General features: G+C 39.5%; 1 protein-coding gene across 2 annotated transcripts in view; it reads left to right on the top strand.

The window, feature by feature from the left end:
• Window positions 1-21,176, top strand: part of ARHGAP10 (Rho GTPase activating protein 10) — a 367,040-nt gene that overhangs the window by 97,542 nt on the left and 248,322 nt on the right. The window lies entirely within an intron of this gene.

The following is a 21,176-nucleotide window of genomic DNA, read 5'->3' as shown; positions in this document are numbered from 1 at the left end:
ATGCAGAGCCTTAATGTATCAAGTAAGTAAAAGGAAGACTGAAGAAGAATAGACACATTTGAATTTTGGGGTTGCCAAAGAATATTGAATATACCACGGTCTGCCAGAAGAATGAACAAATCTGTCTTGGAAGAAGTATAGCCAGAATGCTCCTTAGAAGCAAAGGTGGTGTGACTTCATCTCTTTTACTTTGTACGTGTCATCAGGAGGGACCAATTACTGGAGAAAAACATACTTGATAAAGAAGAGGGTCAGAGAAAAAGAGGGAGGGTACCAATGAGATGGATTGACACAGTGGCTGTAACGATGGCCTCAAACATATCAGTGATTGTGAGGATGGTGCAGGACTGGGCAGTATTTTGTTTCTGTTTTCAATAAGGTCATTATAATTCAGAGCCGACTTGATGACACCTAACAGAAGCAACAGATAAAAACAGAAAAGCTTATGTGGAAGCAGAGGAACAGCTGAGGAATGTGGAAGTCTGACTCACACCTCTGTAGAGTTCTAGACTCTGGAGAGGGAGAGAACTCAAGCCTGGCAGTCCTTGAAATACCACTTTGCCTTGAAATTAACATAAAAGCAATAGTAATAGCTACCCTCCCTTGGTGGTCTCTGTGTGCCTGGCGGGGGCTGTGCTGAGTGCATTGATGGATGACCTTATTTTAGTTGCACTCCTGTCAGTGATGAATTTTGGGGTACTGAATAATATTTGCCCACTTTTCTTAAAAGCTTGCACTTCCTTCTTAATGACTGATATTCATTCATGGAGTGAACATTTACAGTGGAATTGCCATCAGGTTACACAAACTATTCTCATAGTCTTTCTAGGACTTTTTTGTTTTATTATATTTATTTTATTTTTGTTGTTGAGAATATACATTAACAATGTCTAACCATATGATTCAGTGACATCGATTACATTCTTTGAGTTGTACAATTTTCCAGGCTTTTAAAAATATACAGACTTTTCTTCTATGTTCTTGAGCATGAGTTGTTGTTGGTAGGTGCTGTCACGTTGGTTCCAATTCCCAGTGACCCTATATACAACAGAATGGACTTTGCTTGGTTCTGTGCCATCCTCTAATCCACCAGCCACTCCTTGGAAACCGTATGGGGCAGTTCTACTCTGTCCTCCAGGGTCGCTATGAGTCAGAATTGACTTAAGGGCAACAGGCTTTTTTTTCCCCCAGTGGTGCCATCCTCACAATTGTTGCAATATTTGAACCCATTGTTGCAGCCACTGTGTCAGTCCGTCTCGTTGAGGGTCTTCCTCTTTTGCACTGATCCTCTACTTTATCAAGCATGACATCCTTCTCCAGGGACTGATGCCTCCTGATAACATGTCCAAAGTTCGTGAAATGTAATCTCCCCATCCTTGCTTCTAAGAAACATTCTGGCTGCACTTCTTCCAAGACAGATTTGTTTGTTCTTCTGGAAGTCCATGGTATATTCAGTATTCTTCCCCAACACCGTAATTCAAAGGCGTCAATTCTTCTTCAGTCTTCCTTATTCGTTGTCCAGCTTTCACATGCATGTGAGGTGATTGGAAACACCATGGCTTGGGTCAGGTACACCTTAGTCCTCAAAGTGACATCTTTGCTTTTTAACACTTTAAAGAGGTCTTTTAAGTGAGCATGACTACTACCTAGAATTATGTTGATATGTAAGTGTATGGGTGTGTTCAGGTGTCGTACTAATAGCAGTATCTAACATGATAGCTGCAATAGTTAGTATCTGTGTGCCAGGTACTGTTCCAAGCTGTTTACCTAATATTAAGTCATTTAATTTCTCACATAAGCTTTATGAGATACATACTGTTATTGCTTCCCTTACTGTCTTATTTATCTACTGCTGCTATAACAGAAATTCCACAAGTGGATGGGGTCATGGATTGAATTGTATCCACCAAAAATTATGTGTATCCATTTGGCTAAGCCATGATTCCCAGTATTGTGTGATTGGCCACCATTTTGTCATCTGATATGATTTTCCAATGTGTTGTAAATCCTGTCTCTATGATGTTGATGAGATGCGATTAGTGGCAGGTATGTTAATGAAGCAGAATTCAATCTACAAGATTCCCCTGGAGCTGATGCCTTGAATGTGGACTTCTAGCCTCCTGGACTGTGAGAGAATAAACTTCTGTTTGTTGAAGCCATCCACTGGTAGCTGTTAGAACAGCACTAGATAACTAAGACAGATGGTTTCAACAAACAGAAGTTTATTCTCTCACAGTCTAGGAGGCTAGAAGTCCAGGGTGTCAGCTCTGGGGGAAGGCTTTCTCTCTCTCTCTCAGCTCTGGAGGAAGGTCCTCGTCATCAGTCTTCCCCTGGACTAGGAGCTTCTCAGTGCAGGAACCCTAGGTCCAAAGGATGCACTCTGCTCCTGGTGCTGCTTTCTTGTGGTCTGAGGCCCCCATGTCTCTCTGCTTGCTTCTCTCTTTTATATCTCAAAAGAGAGCAGCTCAAGACACAGTCTAATCTTGCGGGTTGAATTCTTCATTAACATAACTGCCACTGATCCCATCTCATCAATACCATAGAGGTAGGGTTTACAACACGTAGGAAAATCACATCAGATGACAAAATGGTGGACAGTCACACAATACTGGGCATCATAGTCTAGCCAAATTGATACACCTATTTTTGGGAGACACAATTCAATCCATGATACCTACAGGTGAGGGAACTGAGGCTCAGTACCTTGCCCAAGGTCACCTAACTGCTGAGAGGTAGAGCTGGTACCTGATAAGAACCAGCCACCCTGAGCCATTGCCTTTGCTACCCGCTTCAGAGGTGTTACTGTAATCTCTGAGGGCCGTCCTTCTGGTTGGTGGCAAGTGGGAATTGCAGTCTGGTGGAGTTGCCGTAGGGGAAGAAGTTGGAGGAGGACACTGATTTTGATTTACCAAGTGACAGGACATCCATCTTGTGAAAGGCCTAGCATAGTTCGCATTGTTCTTTTAGTTCTGAGATAATTCATAATAATTTAAGTACCATAGAGGGCATATGAAAGTACCGTGGTCTCCTTAGTTTTTCTGGCACAGACAGACATAGTCAACCATTACTCATGTCGTTCTGTAGTCATTCATTTTTTAGATGCTTGGGAAAGACTAAATGTGATAGTGGATGAAAATAGTGTCGCGATGTCCCCTTTCTGCTATATAAACTTCGTGGGTGTGTGTGTGTATGGTGATGAAGGGACATGTTCCCAGTTTATATGAATAGTTTTAACTTTTGTGTTCTCAAAGCCTCTTTGATGTTTAGTTGTACTTCCAAGCCACTTTCCTGAAAACCTGAGCATTCAATAAATATTTATTGCTTACCATTTATGTTCCAGTTGCTTTTTTACAATCTGGGGACTTGGTGGCAAACAAAGCAAAGTCCCTGAGTTCATGGGGGTTACATTCTAGAAAGGGGAGGTGATAAATAAAGATATAAAACATTGTCAGGCATTGATAAGTGCTACAACACAAAATAAAAGTGTACTAAGGGGCCAGAGAGTGAGGCAGGATACTATTTTATATAGGGTGGTGAGGAAAGGCTTCATTCAGCAGAAACCTATGTGAGGCATCTGGGGAAAGAGTTCCGGGCAGGGTGGTGTTTTATTTCAGCTCTACACAAATACTGTGTGACCACTGTCTTGTTTTGAGATTCTATTTCTTCTTTATGTTCCTTGAGATGAATTAAGTAGATCAAAAAACTGGAACGTGGTCTAAGCGCCAGGCTGTCTGATATAGATAGCGTTGTTAACAGAGCTATTGTTAGCTGCCTTATTGAATTAATCTTCAGCTGTGGTGAAGGTTGATAGAGTCTTAGGTAGGACAAGGGTGTCAAGGTTGGGCTTCCAGTGCAGGATACAAGTGAGAATAGGATTGCTGTATAAGGCTGTGAACTTCAGGGAGGAATGACCCAAAGTGTTACAAGTTACAACCCATTTGTGGGAACAGAAAAAAAGCTGGTATAAAGGTGAAAGGAACAGGAGGCAGCTACAAACAACTATAGAATTGACAAGACACTTAAAACTTTTTTTTTTTTTGTTACTTTTTAGTTTGGAAAATTTCAAGTGTGTACAAAAGTGAGGAGAAAAAATAAATCACATGTAGTCTACACCCAGCTTCAGTAACCACTGCCACACACCAGCGTTGTTTCTTCTGTACCCTCACTTCTCCCCCAGTTTATGTTAGGAAGCCAGGCATCATATAATTTCATCCATAAAAACCTCAAAATATCTCTAAAAGTGACTTAAAAAGCCACACAAAACCACAATATCCTTATTATACCTAAAAACAAACAATAATTCCTTAATTATTAAAGAAGTAGGTAGTGTTTACATTTTCCTGATGTTGTTGTTGTTATGTGCCGTTGAGTCAGTTCTGACTCGTAGTGACCCTGTGTACAATAGAACGAAACACCGCCCAGTCCTGCGCCATCCTCACAATCTTTCTTGTGTTTGAGCCCGTTATTGTAGCCGCTGTGTCAGTCCATCTTGTGGAGGGTCATCCTCTTTTTCACTGACCCTGTACTTTACCAAGCATGATGTCCTTCTCCAGGGACTTGTCCCTCCTGATCACATGTCCAAAGTCTCATCATCCTCACTTCCAAGGAGCATTCTGGCTGTACTTCTTCCAAGACAGATTTGTTCCTTCTTCTGGCAGTCTATGGTATATTCAGTATTCTTTGCCAACACTATAATTCAAAGGCATCAATTCCTTCGGCCTTCCTGATTCATTGTCCAGCTTTTGCATGCATATGAGGCGATTGAAAATACCATGGCTTGGGTCAGGTGCATCTTAGTCCTCAAAATGACATCTTTGCTTTTGAACACCTTACAGAGGTCTTTTGTAGCAGATTTGCCCAATGCAATGGGTTGTTTGATTTCTCGACTGCTTCTTCCATGGGTGTTGATTGTGGACCTAGATATTTCCCTGATACTTATTCATATTCCCTCCCTTCCTCCCTAACAAACTAGCTACTGGTGTGTTTGAATCTGGATCCAGACACATTGTGTTTGGTTGATATGTTCCAAAGCCTCTTTTAGTCTGTAGGTTCTTCTTCCCCTATTTCTTTTGTTGAAGAGAATTTCTGATACTTTTTATTAGCTTAAAAATCTTAAAATAGTGATTTCTGAGTTATCTACTGGAATCCCTGGTGATGTAGTGGTTAAGTGCTGTGGCTGCTAACCAAAAGGTTGGCAGTTCAGATCCACCAGGCACTCCTTGGAAACTCTATGGGACAGTTCTGCTCTGTCCTGTGGGGTCGCTATGTGTCGGAATTGACTCGATGGCAGTGGGTTTATCTATCAGCAGGGCTTTGAAGTGGTTCTGGTTAGAACTTGTGTTAAGTATTTGCATTTCTAACAAGTTCCAAGTGATACTAATGATGCTGGTTAAGGACCAGTTCTCAGAACCACTAGTAGAACGGTGGTTCTCAAAATTCATTATATGTAAGAATTACCTGGATATCTTGTTAAAATGTAGGTTCTCATTCATTTTGTCTGGGGTGGAAATGTAGATTCTCAGCACGGGTTTGAACTGGATGATGAAACCAGCTCAAAGCCCTGGTTAACAGTGAATTATAATAATGAAACTAATAAAAGTTAAGAAGTTTGACAATTAACCCATGTTGGCATTATTCGGTTGCTTCTGTTTAATCTTAGTCGTTAGTGATCACTGAAAATTGCATGAAATCATTATGCTACCTTTGTTTCTTCAAAATGCATGGGAATCTTAATAGTGATAATAAAAAAATAGCTTTCATGCTTTACTTGACACCAGCCTTAAACTTTTGAATAAGAAAAGATAACTTTCCTCAAGAAATTTCCAGTCTGGTCCTGGAGAATAACTAGTAAAAAGCTAATTATAGTTTATTGTACTAAGTGCTATAACAGAGCGGTAGAGTATGTCTGGTCATGGTGTGAGGAGCTGCTAAGTCTGTGATCATCAGAAAGGACTTTATGGAAGAAGTAGTATTTGACCTGTGAGTCCATGGGGCAGGGAAGTGGGAACTTTGAATAGAACCCAACAAGCTCAGATCTCCAGAACTCAATGACCAGGAGAAGATAAAGAAGGTCATTAAACAGCCAAAATGGATGTCAGTGCATTTTGAGAACTTTTAAAAACTCTTGTTTTACTTAAAATTATTACAAACTAGCAGCATGTTAAAAGTCACAAATTAAAAAAAAATGCAGAATGGCAGTTGTAAAATGGAGCTAGAAATCATCGAAAATTGGTCCCAAGAACTTAAACTCTTAGTGGTTGCTCCATCTTGAAAAACAATTAATTTAGTATTCTCTGATGTTTTAAATTAAATGATGGCACAGCATAATAACTTGATATTTGTAATTAAGGCAGAGTCATTAAAATGTTAAAATTGGTTTTCATGTAATCTGTGTGTTAGGAGGCAAAGACCAAGGGCAAACATTTAAAGAAGCTTGCCATATTCTAAATGTTAAAGTAGGACCTTGGTCTTTAAAGTTATCTGTCTGGAAAGCTCAGTGTTCTACAACAAGTTTTTCCTTGTTGGCTTTGAACAACCGAGCATATATGTTGTTTACCTAGTTATATTTAGCTCAACAAATAATATTGTGTGCCTACTACTTTCAACAAATAATATTGTGCGCCTACTACTTTCAAATCTCTCTTGGATGAAGTGCAGCCAGAATGATCCTTAGAAGTGAGGATGACTAGTCTTTATCTCACATATTTTGGACATGTTGTCAGGAGGGCCGAGTCCCTGGATAAGCACATCAAGCTTGGTAAAGTAGACTCCTCAGCAAAAAAGAGGAAGACCCTCAAGGAGATGGATTGACGCAGTGGCTACAACACTGGACTCAAACATAGCAATGATTGTGAGGATGATGCAGGACAGGGCAGTGTTTTGTTCTGTTGTGCATAGGGTCGCTATGAGTGGGAACCGACTCGAGGGCAGCTAACAATAACTACATCTAAGCACTGTGCCAAGTATTACAAAGATGGAGACGTAGTTCCTGCCTTTGTCCATTGGGGGAGATGGCCAGGACATGGAATTTCAGCATACTTTGTGGGTAACAGAGTGGTTGGGTAGTTCAGGTAAGGTGTTTTGGAGAGATGATTCTTGAGCTGAGTTGAAGGATGAATCACACACAATTAGCCAGATAAAGAAAGATAGAATTGAAACTCTACCTTTCTCAGGGAGAAAACTGGTTGCTTTTGTGAAAGAAGGAGGGATATTTTTTGCGTATCTCCTCCACTAACATCTGGCTCTGTTGACATTAAAACAGATTGTTGGGAGGGAAGTAGAAAGAAGGCCAGTTAAGAAGTCACAGTGTTTCCTTCTATGCAGAAAAGTCCAGCTTCTATGAATTGGTGTGCCCAGCCCCTTAAAAAGTTAACATTGTCTTTTTGAGGACAGCAGCTTCAGATGAGTAGTTTTTATAGATAACGTTGCCAGCCCTGCTAGTGAAAGTGAACTACTTGAACTGGGGGACAGAGTACAGTTAGGGGCTGGAATTGCTGTGTTCAGTTCTGTGCACCCTCTCCGAGGAAAGCACTGTGTGGTGTTTTGTTGCCAGAATTCCGGAGATGTTCTCTCTGGCATGGCAGGACATGTTGTACTTATCTGAGGTGGGCAGCTGTCCAGGAATTTAAGGACTTTTTAAAATAGTGCTGTAGTGTTTATGATGTTCTTTTAAGAGCTCTTCATATTGTATTTACTTCTCTGCATGTATCCTTTTATCAGATTATTTGGTTTTTAACCCCAGCCTAAAAATGATCGCCCACTTCCAGAGGGTTGTGGCAAATCAGGGCAGTTGTATGAGGCCCGGTTTGTGCTCGTCCACCTACCTAAAGGTTGGCAGTTAGAACTCACCCAGTGGCACCATGGAAGAAAAGCCCGGCAATCTACTTCTGTAAAGTTACAGCCAAGAAAATCCTATGTAACCCGTCTATAACACATGGGGTTACCATGAGTTGCAATCTACTTCACGGCAATGGGTTTTTTTTTTTTTTTTTTTTTGGTATGAGGCTCAGAGGTTCAGAAGGCTTCAGGTAAGAGGAGATGCTAGGAGAGAGAAAGGTAGACCTTACCAGATGGTGCACCAGAAAATGCCTGTGATGCTGCTGCTCATCAAGTCCCTGCCGTGCAGAAGTGCCAGGGACAAGACTGGGCTGGCAAGCAGAAGGGAGGAGGCATCTGGTCACCAGCTGCATCCCTTCCCTCATTGGGCAGGAATACTCTTTGCATATACAGGTTATTGAGGCTTGTGACACCCTCTCCTTTTTATTTCTTTCTTTTTATGTTGTGTTTCCCCTGCACAGATTTCACCCTTGTGAAAGCACTGGGTCAGGGGACACTTGCTCGGCGATGTGCCCAGAGTTTATATCCCAAAAGAGAAGGCACTATGTTTCTGAGTAGCAGACACTTCTGTTAACAGTTTATATGGCCATAGGCAAGACACGATGCGTGTTCCTGGACTCACTTGCGTCCCTCTCTTCTCATCATTTCTTTCATTGTCTTGAGTCTCTTACATAATCATGTGGTTAAGTGATTTTTTTTATTGTGCTTTAGATGAAGGTTTACAGGACAAAGTTTGATTTCTCATTAAGCAATTAATATGCATATCATTTTGTGACATTGCTTGTCAGTGCTGTAATGTGTCAATACTCTCCCTTTCTTGACCTTGGGTTCCCCATTTCCATTCTTCCGGCTTTCCTGCCCCCTCCTGCCTTCTTGTCCTTGCCCCTGGGCTGGTGTGCCCAGTTAGTCTTGTATATGTGCTTGAGCTATGTGTATTATTGTTTGTTTTATGGGCCTATCTCATCTTTGGCTGAAGGGTGAACCTCAGGAGTGACTTCAGTATTAAGTTAAAAAGGTGTCCAGGCACCATATTCTCAGGGTTTCCAGTCTCTGCCAGATCAGTAAAAATCTGGTCTTTAAAAAAAATTAATTAATTAATTGTGCTTTAAGTGAAAGTTTACAAATCAAGTCAGTCTTTCATACAAAAACTTATACACACCTTGCTATGTACTCCTAGCTGCTCTTCCTGTAAGGAGACAGCACATTCCTCCTCTCCACCCTGTATTCCCCGTGTCCATTCAACCAACTCCTGTTCCCCTCTTCCTTCTCATCTCACCTCCAGACAGGAGGTGCTCACATAGTCTCGTGTGTCTTCTTGAGTCAAGAAGTTCACTCCTTACCAGTATCATTATTTATCTTATAGTCCAGTCTGATCCCTGTCTGAAGAGTTGGCTTTGGGAATGGTTCCAATTCTGGGCTAACAGAGGGTCTGGGGACCATGACCTCCAGGGTCCCTCCAGTCTCAGACCGTTAAGTCTGGTCTTTTTACGAGAATTTGAGATCTGCATCCCACTGTTCTCCTGCTCCATCAGGGATTCTCTGTTGTGTTCCCTGTCAGGGCAGTGATCGGTGGTAGCCGGGCACAGTTTAGTTCTTTTGGTTTCAGGCTGATGTAGTCTCTGGTTTATGTGGCCTTTTCTGTCTCTTGGGCACATCTTTACCATATGTCTTTGGTGTTCTTCATTTCTCCTTTGCTAAATCTGGTCTTTTTTTGTGAGTTAGAATTTTGGTCTACATTTTCCTCTACCTCTATTCAGGACCCTCTATTGTGATCCCTGTCAGAGCAGCCAGTGGTGGTAGCTGGGCATCATCTAGTTGTGCTGAACTTAGTCTGGTGTGTGGTTAAGTGATTTCCATAACTTTCTGGTTTTTGACACTGGTTTTTGTTCCACATTTTCTAATTACTTTTTTTTTTTTAAATGCTATATGATGTTATGAAAACCATGTATATTGGTTAAAATGAATAAAAGTTATTTTATCTTTTGGAAAAGAATTTCAAGATATACTTTCTTTAGTATACCTTATGGCAGTGGTTCTCAAAGTGTGGCCCCTGGTCCAGCAGCATCAGTATCACCTGGGAACCATGTTAGAAATGTAAGTTCTCAGAGCTGACCCCTGACCTCCTGAATCAGAAATGTGGGGTGGGCCTTTTGTCTGTGTTTTAGCAGCCCTCCAGGTGATTCTGAAGCATGCTTAAACTTGAGAATCACTGGCCTTGGGTGTCAGTGAAATCTCTGTTAGCCATTCTTGCCTTGGAGCTAGATCTCTTTGAAAGTTGGATGCACTTACTTTTGGTAACATTGTGCCTAACAAGATGTTAAAATAATCTTTGAAAGCCTAAGCTTTTACCTGTCATTTCTAAAGGATTTGAGACTATATCTAGGTTATTTTAATGGAACAGGTTTTTGCTGTTAGGAATTTTAGTGTTTACTATTGATTGTGAATTCCTATATGGCATGAGATGCCGTATGTACCCTAGGCATTAGATGACATTGAAAAGATTATGCCCTTTAGTTCCCCTTATTATAGTTATATTTGTGTTATGAACAAGCCTGTTTTCATCAGTTCTTTTACAGAAAAACTGATACATTTTTAGGTGGAATTCTGTTGGCATTCATATTCAGAATGGAAAAAAAAATCCATCTTGAACTTCATGAAAATATTTCTTTGTTTGCTTTGGAAGTTGTCGGTGACCTCACTTTATGAAGAATTTTTCTCTTTGAAAATGACCTTTACAATTCAGCAACATTGGTTTTTCATATAAATCATGTTTTTTCCCCTGTAAACCCATTATAATTCAGTCAGATCCAGACTTCATTGTAAAACCTGTTTTTCAGGAATATGCCTTTTGAGAGTTTAATTTTTACTGGCTCAGAACCCCCAGAGATTATGATCAGCACTAACTCAATTCAGAATTCTGAATGAGGGAGGATTGCCTTAGGCGAGGGGCCTGGACTCTTCCTGGGCCCTTTTCCATGTGTGGCCTTGCCCCTGTGACTCAGTGTCCTGCCTCTTAGTGACTCATTATCATCTGGGGCCCCTCAGCCTTGTCATCCTCACGCCTACTTCCCTATTGAAACTTGAAACTTATGTTTCCTATATTTTATATCCTGGGGGCCTTTTCTCTTATTTCTGAAGAATCAGCAAGCTTCTCTGAAAAACCAGTTTATACTTCTGTGAAAGGGCAAAGGGTAACCCATGCATCAGATAAGGGCTGGAGATCTCACCTCTTTGTTGGTCAAAGGCCAAGGTGTCCTTGTCTGAACAAGTCTTTTTCTCCTTTTCTTGGTTCACAGTGTTATTGCCTTACCGTATATAAGAGGCTCCCTTTCAAGCTGTGCCACGGAATAATACCTTTCGCTTCAGAAATTAAAATCTTCCCTCATTTAAAACTGAAAAAACAAAATGTCAACTCTGCCTTGTGATACTTTTACAGCTTTCTGACAGGCTTATGTTTTACTTTGGTGGGGTTTTATTCCATCTCATAATGTTCTGCCCAAGTATTTATTTGGATTAAAAAATAGAAGCTAGGCCCTTATTGTCCCTGACACATAGAGGAAAGAAGACCAAGGCTAAATATCTGCATACCCTTACTTGTGTAACTCATTCCTCATGTACCCAGTAGCTTTTGTTTTAAGGTTCTCAATTTTTCCTTAAAAAAAACAAAAACAAAAACAAACTGTTCTGGCAAATTCTGATTTCAATAATCTGAGTAAAATTGCTCCTTTCTTCTTTCAATAAATGTCCTTCAGAATTGATACTTTTTCTTTTGCAAATAAATACTAAGATATTTGTTCACAGACAATAGATATTGTAGGAATGTTAAAATTTATGATAAATTTACTTTTTTCCTTTTTTTAAAGGCAGGGCATAGCCAAGTATTCAAGGAATTAAGTTTTAAGAACTTCAACTCAGATCCTCGTATTTTGTTAGGTGTCAAGCTATTCAACACTTAAAAGAATTGAAGGTTAATAAAAATTCATAATGGAGACTTTTTATGCTTGGACTGTCTGAATGAAAGCAGAGGTGAGAACTGAACTTGTAAGTTTGAAATTTGTATTTCAAAAATTACGGTTCCTGGGCTATTAAAGGAGCCGTGCTGGTGCGTACTTAAAGTGCTTGATTGCTAACCAAAAGGTTGGATATTCAAACCCACCAGCTGCTCCGCTGGAGAAAGACGTGGCAGTGTGCTTCAGTAAAGATTAAATAGCCTTGGAAACTCTATGGGGCAGTTCTACTCTGTCCTATAAGGGTTGCTAGGATTCGGAATCGACTCCATAGCAATGGGTAGGCCGTTAAGTAGAGCTGTCATGGCCTGAAAGAATCAAGCATTCAAGGGACCATTTCATATTAATTATTTCCTAATTTTCACGTTTAAACTCTGTGGAATAAATTTGCAGCATCTCTTCTTTGATGTCCCAATTAGAGATCTGTGCTCGCATTCATTAAGATTCTCAATAGTTCTTAGCTAGTGAGTTTGGGATATTACCACTATAAAATTTCGTTTTAGTCTTTATGTAATTTTTTTTTTTTTAAATCAGGAGGAGTATATTTACTTGAACTGTGCTTAAAAAAATCCTGAAGGGATTTATTTATTTGGAAGCTAAAATTGCTTCAAGTACAACGTCCCCGACCTCCTCAATTGCGTCACGTCAGTAGGGAGCAAATATTGTTCCTTCTTTATTGTTGAGAATGTTCAGGTAACAAAAGGAATTTTTTTTTTTTTTTAATATTCTAAAAACAGAACTAGTTAGGACAGAGCCAGAATGAGAAGATATTGGTCTCCTGTTTGTCACTGCAGTATGGCTCTTTTAGCAAAACTAGTTGTGGAACCTTTTCAGTTTTTGTCCACATCAGAGTCTTTTGACTGTCCCCTCTCTAGCTTTTTTTTATTTCATCAGATATGGCAAAAAAAAAAAAAAAAGGTAACATTTTATTTTTCATAATGATCTTCCTATTAAAACTTGAGCCTGGATTGATGGGAGAAGAGAGGACACAGGGAAAGACTGACTAGATGCAGAAAGAGGTACCAGAGAATGAGTGTTAATTAAAAATGAGTTGGTTTATCAGGGGGAAAATCTTGTTTAGGAATATTGAGAAATGTCATGCTGGAACCATTTTGAGAAGATTGTTTGAGGTTCTGAAATGTTTTAGATGTTAATTCTGAGTTAGTCTGGATTCTCTGTTGCGGGCTCTAGTTATTTGGACCAGAAAGAGAATTTATTAAGGAAGATTAGGTAGCTTGCAGTATCTTTGGTCCTTAAAAAAAAAAAACCAAACCCAGTGCCGTCGAGTCAATTCCGACTCATAGCAACCCTACAGGACAGAGTAGAACTGCCCCATAGAGTTTCCAAGGAGCGCCTGGTGGATTCGAACTGCCGACCCTTTGGTTAGCAGCCGTAGCACTTAACCACTACGCCACCGGGGTTTGGTCCCTAGGTTATGCAAATGGTTGGTTTATGCCTGACAACTGACCTACAGATTGGCAGTTAAATCCATCCAGCAGCCCCACAGAAGAAAGCCCTGTAAATCTGCTTCTACAGAGATTGTTGTTGTTATTGTTAGGTGTTGCCCAGTCAGTTTTCAACTGATAACGACCCGATGTGACAGAGTAGAACTGCCCAATAGTGTTTTCTAGACTGTAATCTTTATGGGAGCAGGTTGCCGGGCCTTTCTTCTGTAGAGCCACTTGGTGGGTTCAAACCACTAACCTTTTGGTTAACTGCCTGGCAGTCTGCTTCTGCAAAAATTACAGCCATGAAAACGCTGTGGAGCAGTTCTACTCTATAACACATCTGGTTGCCATGAATTGGAATCCACTTGATGACAGTGGGTTTTTTTTTTTTTTTTTTTTAGCATTTTCTTTAAAAGGCTTTGAGAATGAGAAATGATGGCCAGAGTTGTACCACAGAGCTGGGCTGGAGAAGATACTGCTGCTTGCGTCAGCAACACCATTGACCCTGGTGCTGCTGGTAGGACTCTGCCTCTGGACAGGAGGAGTTGCCACCACCTCACCAGGATCTCTGGTCACTGTTTTTTCAAAGCACTCACTTATAAATCAAAGTCTTGGGTGGGAGCATCTGGTTAGTAGAACTTAGGCCATATGCCAGTGCCTCACTGGGAAAGCAGGTGTCTGTCATTTCAGCTTCTATTCTGGGAGGTAGGCTCTGCTTCATTGGATGGAGAAGTCCCCAAATATAGGAAGGGATTTCGAGTGCTAGGTAGGTCAAAAGGACAGGTGTCTACTACCTATAATGTGTATGCCTGATTGTAAGGCAGTACTATTTCCCAGGAGAATATTAAAACAAATTTTTTTTTTTTGCTAAGCTGAATATATATGAACTTTTAGGTATGTATATGTATGGCTACTAGAGAATTAGATGTCTACTTTCATTCTTTAGTTGTTTAATTGCATGTCTGTATTTTGAAGTTAAATAACAAACAAAATCAATTATAGTTTAGAAATCTTCCCACTCATTTCATAAAGTTAGTCCAGCTCTTGCCATGCGTTTTTGACGTTAATGTGTTTATTACTGGGACACATTCTGAATTTTTCAGCACAGCCTTCCAGAGCACCTCATGGCCACATCTGTCTGAGTTCTTTGAGATATAGCATCTTTCAAAATATGCATGATGCTTTCATTGAAAATTTTCTGTCAAGCTACAAGTACCCATTTGCAGCACTTTTGGAAAGTTTCTTTTGAAAGTTTGTTCTTTAGTATTTTTGTGATTTTCTTAATATAACCACTTAACTTATTCCACTCTTTTAGACTGACCTTTACAAAACACTGGAAATGCTGGTGGTGTAGTGGTTAAGTGCTACAGCTGCTAACCAAAAGGTCAGCAGTTTGAATCCACCAGGGGCTTCTTGGAAAACCTATGGGGCAGTTCTACTCTGTCCTATAGGGTTGCTATGAGTCAGAATCAACTCGAAGGCAATGAGTTTGGTTTTTTTTTTTTTGGTTTTGCAAGGCACTGGACACTTATGATTTTGAGATCATTTCCAGAATTATGATGAAGTCTTCTTTAAATTTCTTCCCTTCTTGTTTTTGTAACTCAGTCCTATTTGTGGTTTTCAAGTGTCAAAAGCTAGCCATGAATGGGACCGTTGCAGATTAAGCTTCCTCAAACAGTTCTTTGTTGATCAGAATAATGAAAAATGTACTTCCTTAAGGAGACTCTGCAAGAATTCTTAAATAAAGTGAGTCCCTCTTTTCCTTGATTCTGTTTCCGGGAAAAATAAGGAGTATGTCTGTGCTGAATGGTCTCTGGCTGCTTTTTTCAGCATTGAAATTGGAAAGTAGAGTGTTCCCTTTGGTGAAATGGGAAGCATCTGGAAGGTCATGGGAGAAAATAGTGGAAATCCTCCTTTGCTCTTATATTATGCTTTCCTCTGGGACCAAGAACACTTGGAATCCAGGCTTAAAATAACAAGGGCCGTGGGAAACAGACATAATTCCTTCTGTTTCATCAGACTCAATCCATCTTTGTTAGTACTGAGTGACTAGAAAGGCATGATTTTGTATTAATATTGACTTATTCATTGTTTTAATCTAGATGGAGACTTGAAAAAATTGTTATGAAAAGTATTCTAGGATGTAGGTATACCTTTGTTATCCTTTTACTGAGTAAAGGTTTCTAGCCTAACCCCTATTCTCTTTGGAAATTATAACATTAGAACTTAATCTTTGCTCTCAAATGTGGGAGAAATTTGAACTATTTGCAGTGGTTCCTCCTCATAGTAGAGTCTGATTCTCTGCTGGTCAGTTATTACTGTCTACATTTCTTAGCTTTAGCTTGAGCTATAGAGATAGGTAATGATACCATCTTCCCTTTCCATTTTTGGACGTTTAGGATTCTTATATCCAAATATCTAATGAAAAGAGATTTTGGACTTGGGTAGTTGTGGGAAAAAATGAAATAATATTGTTCATTTGCTTTGAATTGTGATGTTAGTGGCTTCTGTGGTTGGCTGTCAAGGCATTAGAAGGGGACATTGAAATGAAGTTTACCCTTCTGCTTCTCACAGCTCGTTTAGAATCCCAGGATCATAGAAATGAGTAGGAGTTCAGAGGTCTCTCAGGCCAACTTTCTCCCAGTCCAGGAATCTGTGGTAGCTTATCCTTGGATACTGGTCATCTAGCCTCTCCCTGTTTATGTGGAAGGAGCCGGAGCTCACTACTTAGCAAGGCAGCCTGGTCCTTTATTATTCTTGTTGAGCTTCTCTTGTCAGCAAACCCAAATATGCCACTCTACAACTTGTACCCTTTAGACCTGATTTTGTCCTTTTTAAGCAAACAAAAAAGATTTTTCTTTTTTTTAACATAGTGGCCATTTAAATATTTAAAGACAGCTATCCTGGTCCCTCTAACTGTTCTTTTTCTCCCCACTCCCATTAAACACCTCTGGTTTCCTCACCTATTCCTCCTAAAACTGTTCAGCATCTTTGTCACTTGTTTTTTTTTTGCTTTGTTTTTCTTTTTTTTATAATTTTTATTGTGCTTTAAGTGAAAGTTTACAAATCAAGTCAGTCTCTCAAACAGAAACTTATATACACCTTCCTATATACTCCTAATTACTCTTCCCCTAATGATACAGCCCACTGTCTCCCTCCTCTGTCTCTTTTCGTGTCCATTTCGCCAGCTTCTAGTCCCCTCCAGGCAGGAGATGCCAACATAGTCTCCAGTGTCCACCTGATCCAGGAAGCTCACTCCTTACCAGCATCGCTCTCCAACTCATTGTCCAGTCCAATCCATGTCTGAAGAGTTGGCTTTGGGAATGGTTCCTGACCTGGGCCAACAGAAGGTCTGGGGGCCGTGACCACTGGGGTCCTTGTAGTCTCAGTCAGACCATTAAGTCTGGTCTTTTTATGAGAATTTGGGGTCTGCATCCCACTGTTGACCTGCTCCCTCAGGGGTTCTCTGTCGTGTTGCCTGTCAGGGCAGTCATTGGTTGTAGCCAGGCACCATCTAGTTCTCCTGGTCTCAGGATGATGTAGCCTCTGGTTCATGTGGCCCTTTCTGTCTCTTGGGCTCGCAATTACCTTGAGTCCTTGGTGTCCTTCATTCTTCTTTGATCCAGGTGGGTTGAGACCAATTGATGCATCTTAGATGGCTGCTTGCTAGCGTTTAAGACCCCAGACGCCACTCATCAAAGTGGGATGGAGAATGTTTTCTTAATAGATTTTATTATGCCAATTGACTTAGATGTCCCCTGAAACCATGGTCCCCAAACCCCTGCCCCTGCTATACTGGCCTTTGAAGCATTCAGTTTATTCAGGAAACTTCTTTGCTTTTGGTTTAGTCCAATTGTGCTGACCTCCCCTGTGTTATGTGTTGTCTTTCCCTTCACCAAAAGTAGTTCTTACCTACTATCTAATTTTTTTTTTTTACTATCTAATTAGTGAATACCCCTCTTCCACCCTTCCTCCCTCCCCTCTCTCGTAACCACAAAAGAATGTTTTCTTCTCAATTTAAACTGTTTCTCAAGTTCTTATAATAGTGGTCCTATACGATATTTGTCCTTTTGCAACTGACTAATTTCACTCAGCATAATGTCTTCCAGATTCCTCAACGTTATGAAATGTTTCACAGATTCCTCACTGTTCTTTATCTATGCGTAGTATTCCATTGTGTGAATATACCATAATTTATTTATCCATTCATCTGTTGATGGGCATCTTGGTTGCTTCCATCTTTTTGCTATTGCAAACAGTGCTGCAGTAAACATGGGTGTGCATATCTGTTTGTGTAAAGGCTCTTATTTCTCTATGATATATTCCGAGGAGTGGGATTGCTGGATCGTATGGTAGTTCTATTTCTATCTTTTTAAGGAAGCGCCAAATCGATTTCCAAAGTGGTTGTACCATTTGACATTCCCACCAGCAGTGTAGAAGTGTTCCAATCTCTCTACAGCTTCTCCAACATTTATTATTTTGTGTTTTTTGGGTTAATGCCAGCCTTGTTGGAGTGAGATGAAATCTCATTGTAGTTTTGATCTGCATTTCTCTAATGGCTAATGATCATGAACATTTCCTCATATATCTGTTAGCTACCTGAATGCCTTCTTTAGTGAAGTGTCTATTCACAATTGGGTTATTTGTCTTTTTGTAGTTGAGTTTTTGCAGTATCATGTAGATTTTAGAGATCAGGCTCTGATCGGAAATGTCATAGCTAAAAACTTTTTCCCAGTCTGTAGGTAGTCTTTTTACTCTTTTGGTGAAGTCTTTAGACGAGCATAAAAAATATAAAATTTTATTTTTTAAATTTTTTTATGAGGTGTTTGATTTTTAGGAGCTCCCAGTTATCTAGTTTTTCTTCTGCATTCTTAATAATGTCTCATATACTGTTTATGGCATGTATTAGGGCTCCTAATGTTGTCCCTATTTTTTCTTCCACGATCTTCATTGTTTTAGATTTTATTTTTAGGTCTTTGATCCATATTGAGCTAATTTTTATGCATGGAGTGAGGTATGGGTCTTGTTTCATTTTTTGGCAGGTGGATATCCAGTTATGACAGCACCATTTGTTAAAAAGACTGTCTTTTCCCCATTTAACTGTTTTGGGGCCTTTGTCAAATATCAACTGCTCATATGTGGATGGATTTATGTCTGGATTCTCAATTCTGTTTCGTTGGTCTATGTATCTGTTGTTGTACTGGTACCAGGCTGTTTTGACTACTGTGGTGGTAAAATAGCTTCTGAAATCAGGTAAAATAAGGCCTCCTACTTTGTTCTTCTTTTTCAGTAATGCCTTTTTTATCCAGAGCCTCTTTCCCTTCCATATGAAGTTGGTGATTTGTTTCTCCAGCTCATTAAAGAATGTCGTTGGGATTTGGATCGGAATTGCATTAAATGTATAGATCGCTTTTGGTAGAATAGATATTTTTGTAATGTTAAGTCTTCCTATCCAGGAGCAAGGTATGTTCTTCCACTTATGTAAGTCTCTTTTGGTTTCTTGCAGAAGTGTACTGTAGTTTTCTTTGTATACGTCTTTCACATCCCTGGTAAGATTTATTCCTAAGTATTTTATCTTCTTGGGGGCTACTGTAAATGGCATTGATTTGGTGATTTCCTCTTCTATGTTCTTTTTGTTGGTGTAGAGGAATCCAACTGATTTTTGTACATTTATCTTGTATCCCAATACTCTGCTGAACTCCTCTATTAGTTTCAGTAGTTTTCTGGAGGATTCCTTAGGGTTTTCTGTGTGTAAGATCATGTCATCTGCAAATAGAGATACTTTTACATCCTCCTTGCCAATCTGGATGCCCTTTATTTCTTTATCTAGCCTAATTGCTCTGGCTAGGACCTCCAGCACAATGTTGAATAAGAGTGGTGATAAAGGGCATCCTTGTCTGGTTCCTGATCTCAGTGGGAATGTTTTCAGGCTCTCTCCATTTACAGTAATGTTGGCTGTTGGCTTTGTATAAATGCTCTTTACTATGTTGAGGGATTTTCCTTCTATTTCTATTTTCTGAGAGTTTTTATCATGAATGGGTGCTAAACTTTGTCAAATGCTGTTCTGCATCAATTGATAAAATTATGTGATTATTGTCTTTTGTTTTATTTTTGTGGTGGATTACATTAATTGTTTTCCTAATGTTGAACCATCCCTGCATACCTGGTATGAATCCCACTTGGTCATGGTAAATTGTTTTTTTGATATGTTGTTGAATTCTATTGGCTAGAATTTTGTCAAGGATTTTTGCATCTACGTTCATGAGGGATATAGGTCTATAATTTTCTTTTCTTGTGGTATCTTTACCTGGTTTTGGTATCAGGGATATTGTGGCTTCATAGAATGAGTTTGGTAGTATTCCATCCTTTTCTATGCTCTGAAATGCCTTTAGTACTAGTGGTGTTAACTATTCTATGAAAGTTCGGTAGAAGTCCGGAGTGAAGCTGTCCAGACCAGGGCTTTTTTTGGTTGGGACTTTTTGATTACCTTTTCAATCTCTTCTTTTGTTATGGGTCTATTTAGTTGTTCTACCTCTGTTTGTGTTAGTTTAGGTAGGTAGTGTGTTTCTAGGAATTCAACCATTTCTTCTCGGTTTTCAAATTTGTTTGAGTATAGTTTTTCATAGTACTCCGATATGATTCTTTTAATTTCAGTTGGGTCTGTTGTAATATCGCCCATCTCATTTCTTATTCAGGTTATTTGCTTCCTCTCCTGTTTTTCTTTTGTCAGTTTGGCGAGTGGTTTATCAATTTTGTTGAGTTTATAAAAAACCATTTGGTCTTGTTAATTCTTTCAGTTGTTTTTCTATTTTCTATTTCATTTAGTTCAGCTCTAATTTTTATTTGTTTTCTTCTGGTGCCTGTGGGTTTCTTTTGTTGCTCTTTCTGTTGTTCAAGTTGTAGGGATAATTCTTTGATTTTGGCCCTTTCTTCTTTTTGGATGTGTGTATTTATTAATATAAATTGGCCTCTGAGCACCGCTTTTGCTGTGTCCCTAAGGTTCTGATAGGAAGTGTTTTCATTTGCATTGGATTCAATGAATTTCTTTATTCCATCCTTAATGTCTTCTATAATCCAGTCTTTTTCGAGCAGAGCCTTGTTCAGTTTCCAAGCATTTGATTTCTTTTCCCTGCTTTTCCTGTTACTGATTTCCACTTTTATGGCCTATGGTCAGAGAAGATGCTTTGTAATATTTCAGTGTTTTGGATTCTGCAAAGGTTTGCTTTATGACATAATATGTGGTTTATTCTAGAGAATGTTCCATGTGCACCAGAAAAGAAAGTATACTTGGTTGCTGTTGAGTGGAGTGTTCTGGAAATGTCTGTGAGGTCAAGTTGGTTGATTCTGGCATTGAGATCTTCTGTGTCTTTATTGAACTTCTTTCTGGATGTCCTATCCTTCACTGAAAATGGTGTGTTGAAGTCTCCTACTATTTTTGTGGAGCTGTCTATCTCACTTTTCAATACCGATAGAGTTTGTTTTATGTATCTTGCAGCCCTGTCATTGTGTGCATAAATATTTCATATGATTATATCTTCTTGGTGTATTGTCCCTTTAATCATTATATAGTGTCCTTCCTTATCCTTTCTGATGGATTCAACTTTAAAGTCTATTTTGACAGAAATTAATATTGGCACTCCTACTCTTTTTTGATTGTTGTTTGCTTGGTATATTTTTTTCCATTCTCTGAGGTTTAGTTTGTTTGTGTCTCTAAGTTTAAGGTGCGTCTCTTGTAGGCAGCGTATAGACGGATCTTGTTTTTTAATCCATTATGCCATTCTCTGTCTCTTTATTGGTGCATTTAATTCATTTACATTCAGGGTAATTATGGATCGGTATGAATTTAGTGCTGTCATTCTGTTGTCTTTTTTGTGTGTGTTGTTCA

Source organism: Elephas maximus, chromosome 13, assembly GCF_024166365.1.
Source record: "Elephas maximus indicus isolate mEleMax1 chromosome 13, mEleMax1 primary haplotype, whole genome shotgun sequence".
NCBI lineage: Eukaryota > Metazoa > Chordata > Mammalia > Proboscidea > Elephantidae > Elephas > Elephas maximus.
Note: the sequence above shows the minus strand (reverse complement) of the source record. Positions and strands in the feature narration are given on the sequence as shown.